Source organism: Ranitomeya imitator, chromosome 3 (genome assembly GCF_032444005.1).
Source record: "Ranitomeya imitator isolate aRanImi1 chromosome 3, aRanImi1.pri, whole genome shotgun sequence".
Classification (NCBI taxonomy): Eukaryota; Metazoa; Chordata; class Amphibia; order Anura; family Dendrobatidae; genus Ranitomeya; species Ranitomeya imitator.
Genome location: NC_091284.1, coordinates 394210144 through 394225106, shown reverse-complemented (window position 1 = coordinate 394225106; position 14963 = coordinate 394210144). Strand labels below are relative to the sequence as shown.

Below are 14963 nucleotides of genomic sequence, written 5' to 3'. Positions count from 1 at the left end.
AGAAAATTTGACTCTGGGGGGGCTAAGTACCCTTAACTACCGCTGTTAAAAGGCGTATCACTGGTCGTAAAGGGGTTAAAAAATGTTTGTGTGCTGAGATAATCTTATAAATGTGCCCTTGCTATGTGTTGTACGAGTATAATGTCTGTGTCTAACCATGCAGTAGCATGGTCTGATGATACCACAGCTGCTGGTCAGGGGAGGAAGCAAACAGCATGAAATCACAGCAGATTTTTTCTGTGAGGTAAAACTAGGTTTTAAACAGGCAGGGAAATGTTTTACTTTACAGATGATTCTTTCTGATTCTTTCTGTAATCTCATGCTGTTATGTGTGTTTATTTTCGGTTCTGCTGGACGTTTATGCACTTCAATAAAACTCCCTTTTTGACCCAGAAACTATGTGCCTGTGCGAATGTTAGCAGGTGTCTAAAAGTGTGTAAATAACTATATTTGATGGATGCAATGCAGGTGTGAAGTCCCGGAGAGAACAGGTGACCAGTTTGCTAATCGTGTTTTGCTGGATAAAATCTCTATGTCCTAGGTGAAAGCCGCTACAGTGGTACAAGTACGATCGGACAAAATGGAAAAGATTGTGAAGCAACTGATTGAGGCCCAACAAACTCTTGATGCAACAATTTGAACAGCAGCAGAAGCAGATGACTCTCTTGGCAGAAACTGCCCGTGGCAGGTAGACTACTCTTTTCACCAGCCAAAAGGACCGTATTTGTGTGAAGCAAAAAGTATGAGAGGCCTTGCAGAAAATTACTCTGGAGGTCGAGGCTTTCCTGACTGTATTTGAGAGTATGACAGACAGGGAAAAACTGCCACCCAGAGCAAAAGTCCTGGTGCCATATCTTACTGGGTAACCACAGAAGGGGTATTATGACCTTACTCTGTAGGATACTGAGGAGCATGACAAGCTGAAGGAGGAGATTATTTAACATTGATTGTAACCCTGGCAGTCTGGACACAACCGATACACCTCTGGCGCTACTAAAAGGACAAACTTCCCCGGTCTCAGATGTTTGACCTGTTACACCTGGTGCAAAAATGGCTGCAGCCTGAGATCTGCTCTCCAGCACAGATGGTGGAAAAGGTGGTTGTTCACTGATTTATCCATTCACTACAGAAATCTGTATAAACTGAGGTGCCCAAGGAGATCCAGAGAAGGCAGGTGAGTTAGAATGTCTGGTGGAAATATACATGGCTGCAGCGAACTCCCTAACCAGTCAAGCGAGCCTGAGTTACCCTGTCAGGGGTACTCTAAAAAAAGGAGCCAATGCCACATCTGAGATATACATAAAAACCCAGCAGCAAACTGCAGCATGAACTAGCACTGCTCCTACCTTGGCTATATAAACCGAGAAAGACACACGGTAATGGATGAATGTAATAGTCTAGCTATAGATTATAGTTTGTTTGCGTTATAATAGTGCACAAAATCCATACTAGTATAGGGGTAAATATTCAATACAAAGGTTATTAGAAAGATTATATAAATAAATCAAAAAAGACAAAAATAAAGGAGTAGGTGAGCAATCACTGCTAAAATTAGTCAGCGTATCAGATAGTGTGAAATACATGGACAGCACAAATATCACTGCTGCAGCGCCTGCAGTAGATTATGCAGCCAACGATGTAATAATAATATCTTTATTTTTAAATAGCACTAACATATTACGCAGCACTTTACAGTTTGTACACATTATCATCGCTGTTCCTGATAGGGCTCACAATCTAAATTCCCTATCAGTATGTCTTTGGAATGTAGGCGGAAACCGGAGTACCCGGAGGAAACCCACACAAACACGGGGAGAACATACAAACTCCTTGTAGATGTTGTCCAAGGTGGGATTAGAACCCAGGACTCCAACGCTGCAAGGCTGCTGTGCTATCCACTGAGCCACCGTGCTAATGAATATAACAGACAGGGTGTCAATAAGTCCTCGCTTAAGAGAAATAGATACAGGTCTAAAATAGACTAACAGTATTCTTATTGAAAACCCAAAGTCATGGTCTGCTAAAATGTTAAATATAATACAGGGTATTAACAGATTCAAATACTGTGGCTACCCTGCTTGTAGTGCTTTTCCTCATCCTGGCGTGGGGCTTCCGGTCTGCCAAGTGACTGTAAATCAGTTGCATGTGAATGAACATCTGCATACTGGGAATTTTGTGACCCATGTAGAGGCCAAAATTCCACATGTGCCAATCCCTGGGAAAGTGATAGGTATTGGTGTATTCCTGGAGAGCCAAAAACGTTCAAGTGGCCCTGGTTGACATTGACATAGACTGTGGTTCCATGACCCTCTAAGTGGGAGTAGTCAAAAACTTGACACATCCTTGACACATCCTACAAATGTCAATGGAGTTTTCCTCTTTTAGGATTTGTGGGGAAAAGTGATACCGCTTGGTAGCTCAGCTGACAACCAGATTACAGGCATAAAAACCTTGTCACATACCATCGCCGAAGAATTGCTATTGTCTGTGCGGGATGGTTCTAACTCAATAGAAGAAACGGATTCAAGCCCAAATAGATTAAAAAGGTATAGTAAAAGTACTGATGATAACAATTAGACTTTAATGACAAAAACTGGTGGAAATGATCAGTGGGTAAACCAGACATTACCACATGCATTATAAGATAAAGTGCAAAGTGATAAACAAGAGGAAGGGTGGTAGCTAGTACAAAGTTACCTACAAACACAGGGATCAGTGCCCTATAAATATTAGTCTCCCATGCCCTAGATATCTTACCCATTTTGTGGTGTCGTCTGGCTCACCACCGTGCAGCCCCAATGCGCATTTGGCGTTTGGCTGCATCAGGGGAACTGCCCAACTGAGGGACTTAACTTTGAAAGGTACCCTGGAAAAATGTAAGAGTGGTAAATGTTGTTCCCCAGGATCCAGAAACTGGTGTTAAGTTTTCACATTTGGCCAAGCATATTGAACTGTTGTGTCAAGGGACCAAAGTGAGTGGCCAGGAAAAGAGCGTTTCCACAAGGCACAATCCAGGGGGTATAGTTTGGTGACTCAGGTGAAACAATTTAAACCTGGGGATTGGGTACGGGTCTTGGTGCCCACAGTGGGGACAAATTTTTCTTCAAGTGAAAAGATCCCTTTGAGGTGATGGCAAGGGTTGATGAGGGCCACTATAAAGTTTACTAACCAGTGTAAAGGAAGCCCCACAAGGTATGTCATATCAGCTTGGTCAATACTTGGCGTGACAGTGTTCAACATGGGTTGGCAGATGGTGCCCAGCACTCAGATGTGAACAGAGGGGAACAGTGTCAAGCAAAGCCAGATAGGACAGGGTTAAATACTAACTGTGCAGGGTTTGATTAGATGCACTTGCATGGCTTTTTACTAGAAACAGGAAGTAGGCTCACTCGGTGTGCAGTGTGCTAGGAAGTGGAGCAGTGTGTAGATTCTGCTGTGCACTGCAGAGTACCTTTTATTGCAGACTAAGCTGAGCCAGGTGAAGTACCAGAATTGCTACGTGGGTGAGAGACTGTGGCCTGTGTCTGGAAGGAGAGGTGAAATTTGTATGAGCCCGCATGTCCCTGTATATGGACTGTTTATTTTTTTTCTTTATGCCTGAGAAAGGCTGTATATTTTCCATTCTGCTGGAAGTTTATGCACGTCAATAAACTTCCCTGTTTGACCCAGGAACGACATGCCTGTGAGAATGCTACCAGATGCCTAAAAGCAAGTAAGTCTGTACAGTTGTTATTCAGTGTTGTTGGAAATTTTAAAATGGGCTAATAACAGGAAAACAAAAATCTTAAAATAAATGTTGCTAATCTATTCTAACTGAAGTGATAAATGCAGCCAATCTGTAAGGGGTCTTGTACCATGTATGGAAGCGTCACTGCTGAGACCAATGATTAACTGTAGAAATCTTGTGTAAGATTGATGTAACATTATCGCTGCAGGACCAATGGGGGACACCAAAGTGGCAATACTAGAGCAAAGATTGAATAAATGAGTGACGGTTATTTTATTATGACAACGCATTTCAGCTCTTAGTTCATTTTTTTTATATCCTTCGCAATCTTTCTCCAATAGAGATTCTGTTGGGGTTTTATGCTGCTCATGATGAACAGAGATAGAAGAAAATGTCTTTGCAGACCAGTGTACAATGCTTTCATGCTTGTGCATATTCAGAATATGCTAATGCTACAAAATATTTTGCGGAATACATAATAGTCTCTGGTACTAAGCGGCCATGTGCAGGTTATTTTTCTATTACTGAAGTCAAAGAAGAACTAAGACAAAACACTTGATCATTACACAATGCACTGTTTCTTGGCAGATAATAAGAGCCAAAGACATATTTTCTGTAGAGTTTTACCACCGCTGGACAGGTATATTGATGAAGCTGCCATGCTGGTAACAGATGTGAATCCTAAGATCCAAGAATACGAAAATACACATCAATTATACTGGGGTCAACACAAAGCTATGGAGTTGAGAAAAAAACCCTCAAATGCAATGTAAACACAGTAAACTATTTCCAATGTGACTGTTCTAAAAAAGTACAGCAGTCATTGTTATTAATGTCACGAGTGATTTTCCTTGTAGAAGTAATTATTTTCATTGTTGCTTCATCAAAGAAATGCCGACACATTAATTACAGCATAGAGACAGTTAATCATGTTAAATGCAGGGTATGGATGGTCAATGCAGCTGAAAAGAAACGAAAAAAGGAAACTCGGAATTTATCACTTTGCTACCCCCTTTTTCTACTCCTTTCCATTGCATGTCGATAAGGTTACAATTTCAAGGATATTTTGAAGTCAAGCTTATTATTTCTCTCATGAAGGCAAGTCACTGAGGTCATTGACCGACGATTCAGATAGATCTTGATTACTGTCCTCGTGTTCACAGATTATCACCTCTGACGAGGGAATCTATGGAAGATGAAAGGAGGGGACAGCAGGAAAAAAGGGTTGACAGGATTCTCATCTGACTGATGAAATGGCCAAATAATCTTTACATAAACACAAGGTCGCTGCTCTTTCCAGCGAACACATCACATCAACTCCAGGTAATTTCAAGGTTCAGCAGAGGACAGCTGGGTCACTGGTAATTTCGCCTTATCAGGAGATAACACATGTGTAACAATACATGGATATTATCCATTATTCACTCATGAGTCAAGCTGTACACACTCCATAATCTACGTGCATCATGTCTCACAGAGCTTGGATAGATGTGTGCTGGTGTGAGCTATGATTCCTTGACTTCTGTTCTGCTGGGGGGCAGAAAAAGGAATGACACTGATTTCTCTGTATGGAAGCTGCTGTAACCCAGCTCATGCGAAATTACTCTAGCGCTGGATTATAAGCCACAGCCTAAGGATACGGCTGTTGGGAAAAAAAAAACTGAAAAGGGTGGAGGGAGCCAGGAATCTTGTTCTGATAAATGGTTGATAATATCAGATCCCAGAGGAAAGGAGCATGTGAGGGAATCTGAAAATCTTAACAAGCTTGAAGGACTGGTAGCAGAAAGTCTGCAGAGGGTTTCGTTAGCTAATGAGTTCCCCTTGTTCAGCTCCGGGAAACTGTCTGATGACAGCTGGCTTCAAACTGAAAAGGGGACTCGGCGCAGCTCTGCAGCAGAGGCGTTACCAGATGACTTGTTGCCTGCTCATATCTAAGGAATGACAAGGCCCATGATAAAAGATGCTATTTGAATTTTATGGTTTACTAAAGAAAGACAAAAACTTGCAGAAAAAAGATGTTTTTACAAGCTAAAAGACTCAAATCCCTCTTCTTACTCTGTACAAGTCACACAATAAGGTCTAAAAACAAAAGCAAAAATCTGTAATGTGCGCCGGCAGGGTTGTCAGTGTGCATATCCTGAAGAAATAGATGCACTAAAATCAAGAGTGACATAAGTAGACTGGTGGCCTATGAAAGTAGCTGATTTGCATATTTAATCATGACGATTATGCCATGTAACGTTACAGATTTCAAATGATGAAACAAATCCATACATTCTGACATTTTTTGCATTGATCAGTTCCATGATAATATTACTTTTATGGAAAAATTGACCTACTGATTATTTGAAGGACAGAGATGAAGCTCTTATTTGAATACATTGGACATTGGATGAAAAATTGCCTAATGTAACTGGTTTGAAAATAAAATGGATAATTGTAAACTTGGTTCTTTCCGTTATACCTTTCAGCATTTGTGATGCTGCAGTACAATTCCTGCCATTAAAGACACTAAAAACATGATGAAAACCCGAGAGACCTATTATAGATTAAACAAGTAGTCTAGGATTACAAAAATATATCACTCCTTAACATTGACATTGCAACACCGAAAAGCAAATGTGGAATTATGGAAATCAAAGGATTGATAGATGTTAATGATATGTAAATGAGAAAAAAATTGAAACATTTTTGAAACATCTCGGTTTATTCAGTAGAAAGTAGAAGCTCCATGAGCAGTAATATGCTAACTTATAACAAATGGTGGTATCACTGATTACACGATAGATTAATTCTGGACTGCAATTAAAATTGGACTTCACCTACCAAGACTAAAATGTCAAACAGTGCCTACAGAAACCATCAGAATATGTTTGGTTAACATTAGACTACGAGGCAAATGTCAACTACAGGTTTTCCATTGACCATATGCCATTGCTCTCAAAGGCTATCGTCGTGCTGAGTATGAATGGAGGACTATTCTCTTCAACAATGCGTCCCACTTTTGCCTTGATTGAATTGATAAACGGAGACTAGTCTGGAGACCACATGGCTTGGATGAGCCCATAGATAGGCCATAACAATTGAACATCACACTTGTCCTATTGCTATTATCAGGCTACGGCCCCGCTATCCGTATTTAGTCAGTATTTTTCCTCAGTATTTGTAAGCCAAAACCAGGAGTGAGCCAAAGATGCCGAATTGGTGACTTGTGTCTATGATACCTTTTCTTTGATTGTTCCTCACCTGATTTTGACTTACAAATACTGAGGAAAAATACTGATTAAATACTGATAGTGGGGTTGTAGCCTTATGGTGCAAGTTGGTATATTAGCATAATGGACGTTTACCTGACAGCTCTAGTCTTCATTTTAGGTATCAGATCGGCATATATTAATTTGGTTGTGCAATCAGTGGGACAGCGATTTCTCTACAACGTCCCATGGACTGGCTTTGAACACAACAACACCAGGCAGCATGTTGCTTGTGCTACTGTGAGGAGCCTGTATGGCCTAAATGTTTTACCATTGGTTGCAGCATCTCCAGACTGTCTCCCATTAAGCACATCAGGAAATTTCATTGGTGGACAGTTGTAAAAGGAGACTCCAGCAGTGGATCTTGATGATTTGCGTGCCCAAGTGTATAAGCAATCCTGTGATTTTCATAATTCCTTCATTTTTCATTCTTGAAGTTGCAATATCAGTGGTGAATGTAGCTGCTTTCTTCCAAAACCATGCCACGTCTGTCTACAAATTATATGACATTTGCAAAGTTACAATCCCATACACAAGCTGTGAAATGGTGTGGCACTGTATTTCAAAGAAAGTAGTCAAATAATTTATTTCAGGGAAACCCCTTTAAAGGTGTTTATGTTAAGGAACAAATTATGAAAGATTCTCCATTTTGTGCTTTGACTCCATTTTGTTGTTGGTTAAAGATAAATTCTGTTATTTACTTAAGTAGAAGGTTACAGCTGTTATGAAATAACTCTGTCCTGATTCTCACGAAGATAACATTTTGTTATTCAGCTAGTCTATGGTTCATAATTGGTATAAAGACCTTGAGTATTCTAACTCGAGTGAGCCAGATAAGAGACTCGTGGGGGTATCACTATACAAGACTGAGGCATCTGTTAATATGTTTTTCTATGCCAAAAAGACATGACCATATCTGTAGTTTCCATTTTTCCTGTATCCTCATGGGTTAAGTATTTCCTGTATTCTTATAGGTTAAGAACTGTGAGCGTATTCTTATGCTGATTGGTTGAAGTATAATTTCTATGACTATGAAAACTCATACACAATAAACAGGGGCCCAGAGATCTGCTCGATCCCCCACACAGAGGCACGAGTCTCCGTCTGGTCATTTTCAGTTTCCGGCAACGCCCTTTAGATTAATTTGGAAATCACTGAGTCAACCGTGAAGGATCACTTTAGATCCTCCCTCGACAGCTTGGCGCCCGAAAACGTGGGGCCCCAAACAGGAACGCCTATGCCCCCCGGAGGACAAGACAAAGGACCCTCGGAGCGGACACAGGCACTGGAAAATTGGGACTGATCATCCCCCACAACAACCACGGTAAGTTGGCAGTTATACTGTCCAGACTGACCGTTTGGTGTGGTTTTCCTGTGTTTGTTGCTGCAAAGAGGATCTGAGGTTTGTCCCCGATGGTGGGTGATTTTTGGGTGGAATCATATAGAGGTGTAGTTCCGTTGGGAGCCCAGTGCTCGAACCGTACCTCATAAGGGACGGACACCCCGGATTGACCAGTGATGTAATTCTCTTTATAGTCAAAATATCCTGAATTCCTGATCATTGTTAGAATCAGGCGCGGTGAGGTGATCGAAGATTGGGTAGGATACGTAACTCAGGAATATATAGAAGTATACAGTATATATATCCAGAGGTATTCGGAGGGAATGTCTAAGACGCCCTCCTCCTTTCACTGAGTACCGTGTTTTTGGGTTGTCCCAGCGGGGGACAGGTAAACCTAGTGGAATAGACTATATACGGCCGCTCTGGTACTATGCACAACAAAGTAAGGATATTTAGCTCTAAAGGAGAATCATGTTTCCATGGAAGTAAGAGAAGACTTTGAATTTGTGTGTTGAATCTGATATTGTTAGCCCAAAGATCAGGAAAATATTCTCAATTATTGGTTTTTCTAAAGTGTTCTGGCATATGAATTGTGTGATGAAGGTTTTGTAGAAATTAATTAAGTCTGAGAACTGCTGTATTCTGTTTCTGTGTATAGATTTCCAAAATATCCGATGAGAGGGGTCAAACATCTGCGCTGTGTCTTTCTGCTTTCTGTGCTGAGGAATGCGGTAAATTCTTATCTCTGTGTCTCTGGTATGGAGGGGGCACAATGCCGCGTCCTCTCTGAATTTTCCATCCTTGTGTAATATGTGCAATAGTACAATATTGTATTGAAGTAGAAAGAAATTTTGTAAGTTTAAAGTAAAAAAAAATGGCGCCTAGTTTTAGAAGGAAACTTGAAAGAGATGGTTATCAGTGTGATTGAAAGATTGGTAAAAGATTCACCTGCTTCAAGTTGAGTGGTTGATATATAGCAGATTAAGGATTAACAGAGAAAGTGAATTCGGATTTGTTTTTGTTACGTTGAAAAATGGAAAGTTGTCTATTACTATGACAAAAAGTGGATGTTTGTGGTGCAAGAAGGAACTGAGAAAGTGATTGAGGGTAATGTGTTAGAAAGACAAACAATTAAAAATGATGATCTGGAACAGGGGGTCTCCCTGCTAGATGATAAGGTCCCTCTCCAGGAAATCAAGCCTCTTCTCCCGACTGTAAGCTCTGTGCCCCTTAACCCCAAAGCTCCAATATATCCTGGGTTGCCAAAACTCAGTGCGCCCCCACCCTATGATCCTGCCGGGTGGATTTGTGATGTATGCAGAGTTACTAATTCTCAGTGGAGACAGGTCTGTTACAATTGTGAAGCCAGAAGACTCAGAGTTGTAGCCCCCACCTTTCCCTTGCTAAACGCTGACGGCACTTATTATCAGCCACCGCCAGCACCAGTCCCTGGTATGCTTAGTATTGCTGGTGGTTATGAGTATCAACCCCCTCCTACTTTAGTTACCTGATTCAGAAACATCCCCCATGGCCTTCTATAGACAAATAGCAGCGAATCGAAAGATTTATTCCACTCCCCGGAGAGATCTGTTACACTTACTCCATGTGAAGGCTGGAGAGGGGTATTTTCCAATTATTGAGGGTGGCATAATGTATAATGTGAACGGGGAACCTATGAGAGTGATGTTGATTTCTGTAATGCTTTAAAGGTTTGGGCACAAGATAGACTAGTGGACCACGCTACCTCCCTCACAGATGTCACACAGGACAAGGGGGAGACTGCCGAGAAGTTCTATGGGCGTCTTATGGTAGTACTTAAAGATTTGGGGTTTTCACTGTATAATAAAGCCCATTCACACCTTTTTGCAGTAGCTTTGATGTCCGGCCTTAAATCTGAATTGAAAGAGGCAATAATCTCAATGAGACCCGATACTGAGACTTCCATTCTGGACGATGCAATGAAAAAAAAAAAAAAAGTAGTACAAAGTTTTCAGAAGAACTTAACCCACTCTAAATCAGCAGCTGCAGCGATCTCTGCTCACTCTCTAGCCTCCACCACCGCAGCTTCAAGGACGCAGCTCGGTTCCTTATCAGTGGCCCAAGCAACAGACTTACTCAAATCCAGTCTCATACTCCAATATCCATTTTAACCCTATATCTGGGAATCTCCCTCGCCATGTCAATTCTCAGATCAAGAGCTTGTTTTAATTAGAGTAGATGGCAGACCCAATAAATATACTCTCACAAAACCCATCCCTGTGGGACCATTCCCTGAAGTTACTGCTCAGTTCGTAATCTCTCCCTCATGTCCGGTAAATTTACTGGGGGCAATTTGATTATCACAGTTCCGCTGCAGAATATAATTCCAAGATGCTGGTCAAATGGTATTTACGTTATATAACCCCTATGCAAATGAATATAATGAGATGTGTATCTTACACGCCCTTTCCCAATCAGTTTGCAAAAAATATGGGCGAGTGTTTTTAACCCTGTCAGTTAGAATATCCTTATGTCACGCTGCTTCAGTATGTGGGTAACCTTTGTTGTGTGCACAGACAGAGCAGGAAGCCATTGTTGCCACTGTTAGTTTCCTCAAGTATCTTGCAGATCTGAACTGTCGGGTTTCGGCCTCGAAACTTCGGTTCTGCCTTGGTCAAGTGATATTTTTGGGTCACTGTCTCCTTCAGGGTGCCAGACACCTCACAGAAGAAAGAAAAATAGCCGTCACCTCCCTTCCTTTCCCAAAAGATGAGGCTGCACTCCAGCGTTTTCTTGGACTATGTATTTATTGTTGTCAGTGAATACCGGACGCATCCCGCATAATGCAGCCTCTCTACAATGCCCTGAAAGACGGTTCAAGATATGATGATTTTAGCAGATTCCACACCAGATACACTGTTACTACGGAAATACTGTATTGCCCGGAGCTGCACTCCCTCCCTCCCTGTCAGGACAAGAAGCAGAATTTCAGGCTCTGTCTACTGCATATGTTCTGGCCAAAGACAGGCGGGCTAATATATACACGGACTCACAGTATGCATTTGGTATTGTTCATGATTTCGGAGCCCTATGGGCCATTCGAGGGTTTGTTACTACTGCCGGGACTCCAGTGAAGAATGCTGAAGCTGTTAAAACCCTTATGGACTCAATCAAATTACCTACCCAGGTGGCCATTATCAAAGTTAAGGAGCACGGTACTATGGAACAGTCCACAGACTGTTGGTAACACCTTTGCGGATATGCAAGCAAAAGCTGCTGCTCTCCTACCCGTTGAACAGACCATACCAACTATGGTGACCACACGCTCTCAGCGTAAACAGTTACAAGAAACACTGACTCTACAGGAACCTTATGATCTATGCCAGACTGAGGTTTTCTGCCGGACCCTGCGAGACCGCTTAATGACAATGCAGAGAATGTCTCCAAAGGAAGAAGTGAAACAGTGGAAGCTGATGGAGCATGTATGGACAATGGTCTCTGGAAAAAGGACCAACTTGTGTGTCTCCCTAAGCGGATGTACCCTGCTATTGCCACGTGGGCACATGGGCCCACATATCGAGAAAAAAAATAAACAGGCCCTAGCCCTGGTACAAAAATTCTACTGGGCTCCAGCTATTTCTACAGTCTTGACAGCACTCAACCGTGCATGTAACATCTGTCAGACCTGCAATCCCGGTCAACTTCAACGTGTACCCCCGAAGCACCTTGCTAAGCCCGACTATCCTTTCCAAAGGCTCCAGGTGGACCACATCACGTTGCCTAATTCTGGAAGGTATGAATATTGTCTGGTGGTTGTCGACATGTTCTCCAATTGGCCGGAAGCATTCCCTATTACCAACATGACTGCAAAGACCACAGCAAAGAAACTGGTGATGGAAGTTATATGCAGATATGGTGTTCCAGAAGTTGATGAAAGTGACCAAGGCCCGGCCTTTTCTTCTCATGTGTATCAGGAGGTTCTGACAATGCTTGGATCCACTGTAGCCCTCCATACTCCGTACCATCCACAATCCAGTGGGAAAGTTAAGAGGCTGAACGGCACACAGGAGGGACAATTGACCAAAATGATGCAGGAGACTACGGCTCCATGGCCAGGGCTCTTAAACATTCGTACTACCCCTATTGCAAAACATGGCCTGTCCCCATATGAGATATTGTTTCGTGCTAGGCCCTCAGTTACACATTTCCAGTCTCAGTAGTTATCAGAAGAAACTGACTGTGCCGTTCAATATGTTATTCAGCTTAGTAAAAATGTTGCTAACACCCATGTTTTAGTTTCTTCTTTCCTTCCAGATTCAGCAGAAACCGACACTTGTCACAATTTGAAGCCTGGTGGTTTTATGGTCGTGAAAAGCTATGTCAGAAAACACGGACTAGAACCCTTGTATGACGGTCCTTACCAAGTCCTCCTCATTACTCCTATGTCTGTAAAGCTGGAAGGAAGGCCGACGTGGATCCACGTATCGCACTGCAAGCTGGTCAAACAGACTAGTGGCAAATAAGGGAACATGATGTTTTGGTTTTTCGTATTTCCATATAATAATATTGATAACTGAATGGGACAGCCTAAATTCCACAACATCCTTGAATAATAAGTTTGTAAAATATCATGAAAGATTAGTAGTACAGATGGGTATAGCCAATAAAATTGTCAGTTCTATTTTCATTTACCCTATGATTACACAAATGTGGGATAAATTGCTTAGGGCCACAGATTATCCAGATGATCAAATTTGGGATATATTGGATATACTTAATACTATTGTTGCTGTCCAAAACTAACTTATCATAGTCACTAATCAACACACTGTAGTACTGGACTACTTAACAGCAGCACAGGGTGGTATGTGTCAGATTATTGGACCCGCATGCTGTCATTATATAGATCCCAATAGTACTCTAAAGTTAAAGTTAGAGGACATTCAAAGACTCAGAGATCAATATGATAAAGACAATGACCGTAATAAGGACAGTTGGTGGGCAGACACCTTCTCCTTTCTTAATCCAGACAATTGGTTTGAGGGACTTGGGGGCTGGATAGCTGGAATCTTGCAAAGTTTGTTTCACATCGCTGCCTTTATCCTTGTCATGTATGTAATACTAAAACTTGTTCTTTGGCGTATTTCTGTATGTATTAGGAAATTCTGCACTAAGACAACTAATGAGGAAACCAAAAGCGTTGCCACCCCTGCTCTTCTTTACACCGATTTCACAAAGTTACCAGATGAAGATGTTGAAGCCAAGCGCATGGCTATCTTCAAAAGATCCCCACCACCGTCATCAACAATTGTTATTCGTAAATTCTAGCCTACAGGGGGGACGGGTACGCCGCAACAGCCATGGCTGGTAACATGGCACCAGTCATGTGAAGACCAGTACCCCTCGAGCTTATAGCTTGGGATAGTACCTCTGATGCTGGACATTAATTAACAAAATTTATCTAGGGGGGAATGTGAAGGAACAAATTATGAAAGATTCTCAATTTTGTGCTTTGACTCCATTTTGTTGTTGGTTAAAGATAAATTCTGTTATTTACTTAGGTAGAAGGTTACAGCTGCTAAGAAATAACTCTGTCCTGTTTCTCACGAAGATAACATTTTGTTATTCAGCTAGTCTATGGTTCATAATTGGTATAAAGACCTTGAGTATTCTAACTGGAGTGAGCCAGATAAGAGACTCGTGGGGGTATCGCTATACAAGACTGAGGCATCTGTTAATATGTTTTTCTATGCCAAAAAGACATGACCATATCTGTAGTTTCCATTTTTCCTGTATCCTCATGGGTTAAGTCTTTCCTGTATTCTTATAGGTTAAGAACTGTGAGCGTATTCTTATGCTGATTGGTTGAAGTATAATTTCTATGACTATGAAAACTCATACACAATAAACGGGGGCCCAGAGATCTGCTCGATCCCCCACACAGAGGCACGAGTCTCCGTCATTTTCAGTTGCCGGCAATGCCCTTTAGATTAATTTGGAAATCACTGAGTCAACCGTGAAGGATCACTTTAGATCCTCCCTCAACATTTACAAGATCAGAAAAAATCTGGATGATTTCATCTAATGCAATGCCACACCTATCCACAGGTTCATTCTTATCTAACAACTCAACTAAATTATCTTCAGTAGTCTTGAGCTGCAATAAAAGGCACAACAAATCGACCGATGTAGAGCGAGTTTTGAAAAAAATGTTTTTCTATTTCCATGCAAATGGTTTAAAAGGTTCTGTTAGGGTTGCAATACATAACATCACACCATTAATAATGGGAGGCATGATCCTTAAAGTGAACCTGTCAGCAGGACTTTGCTAAGTAAACTACAGGCATTGTCATGGAGAAATGAAGAACACAGACTCCATGCTACTCAATAAAAGATACATTTTATTCATCAAAATAATAAAAAATATCTACATATCAAAAACAAGTGCAAATAAATCAGTGAAAAAGTTACCAAGTTACAGGGCAAGGATTACTGCCAGAACAAGAAATGTATATGTATATATGAGAAAATACTAGTATTCTAGGCCTAAACAGAGATTGTGCATGCAAGCCCGATGGAATAGCATTAATAAGAATTAAATTAAGGAAACATGACTAATTTATAATGTCAATGGTACATGCGTAATATCCTAAGTTTGGTT

At 41.3% G+C, this 14963-nt stretch overlaps 1 long non-coding RNA gene across 2 annotated transcripts; it reads left to right on the top strand.

The window, feature by feature from the left end:
• The first annotated feature begins 3414 nt into the window (after positions 1-3414).
• Positions 3415-14609, top strand: LOC138670032 (uncharacterized). Of its 2 annotated transcripts, none has more exons than XR_011319283.1 (3): positions 3415-3712; positions 4891-5050; positions 12617-14608. It is a non-coding gene; the product is annotated as an uncharacterized lncRNA (long non-coding RNA). The 2 variants fall into 2 exon arrangements; XR_011319284.1 differs by having other exon boundaries at positions 3419-3712; positions 12599-14609.
• Positions 14610-14963: the final 354 nt, after the last annotated feature.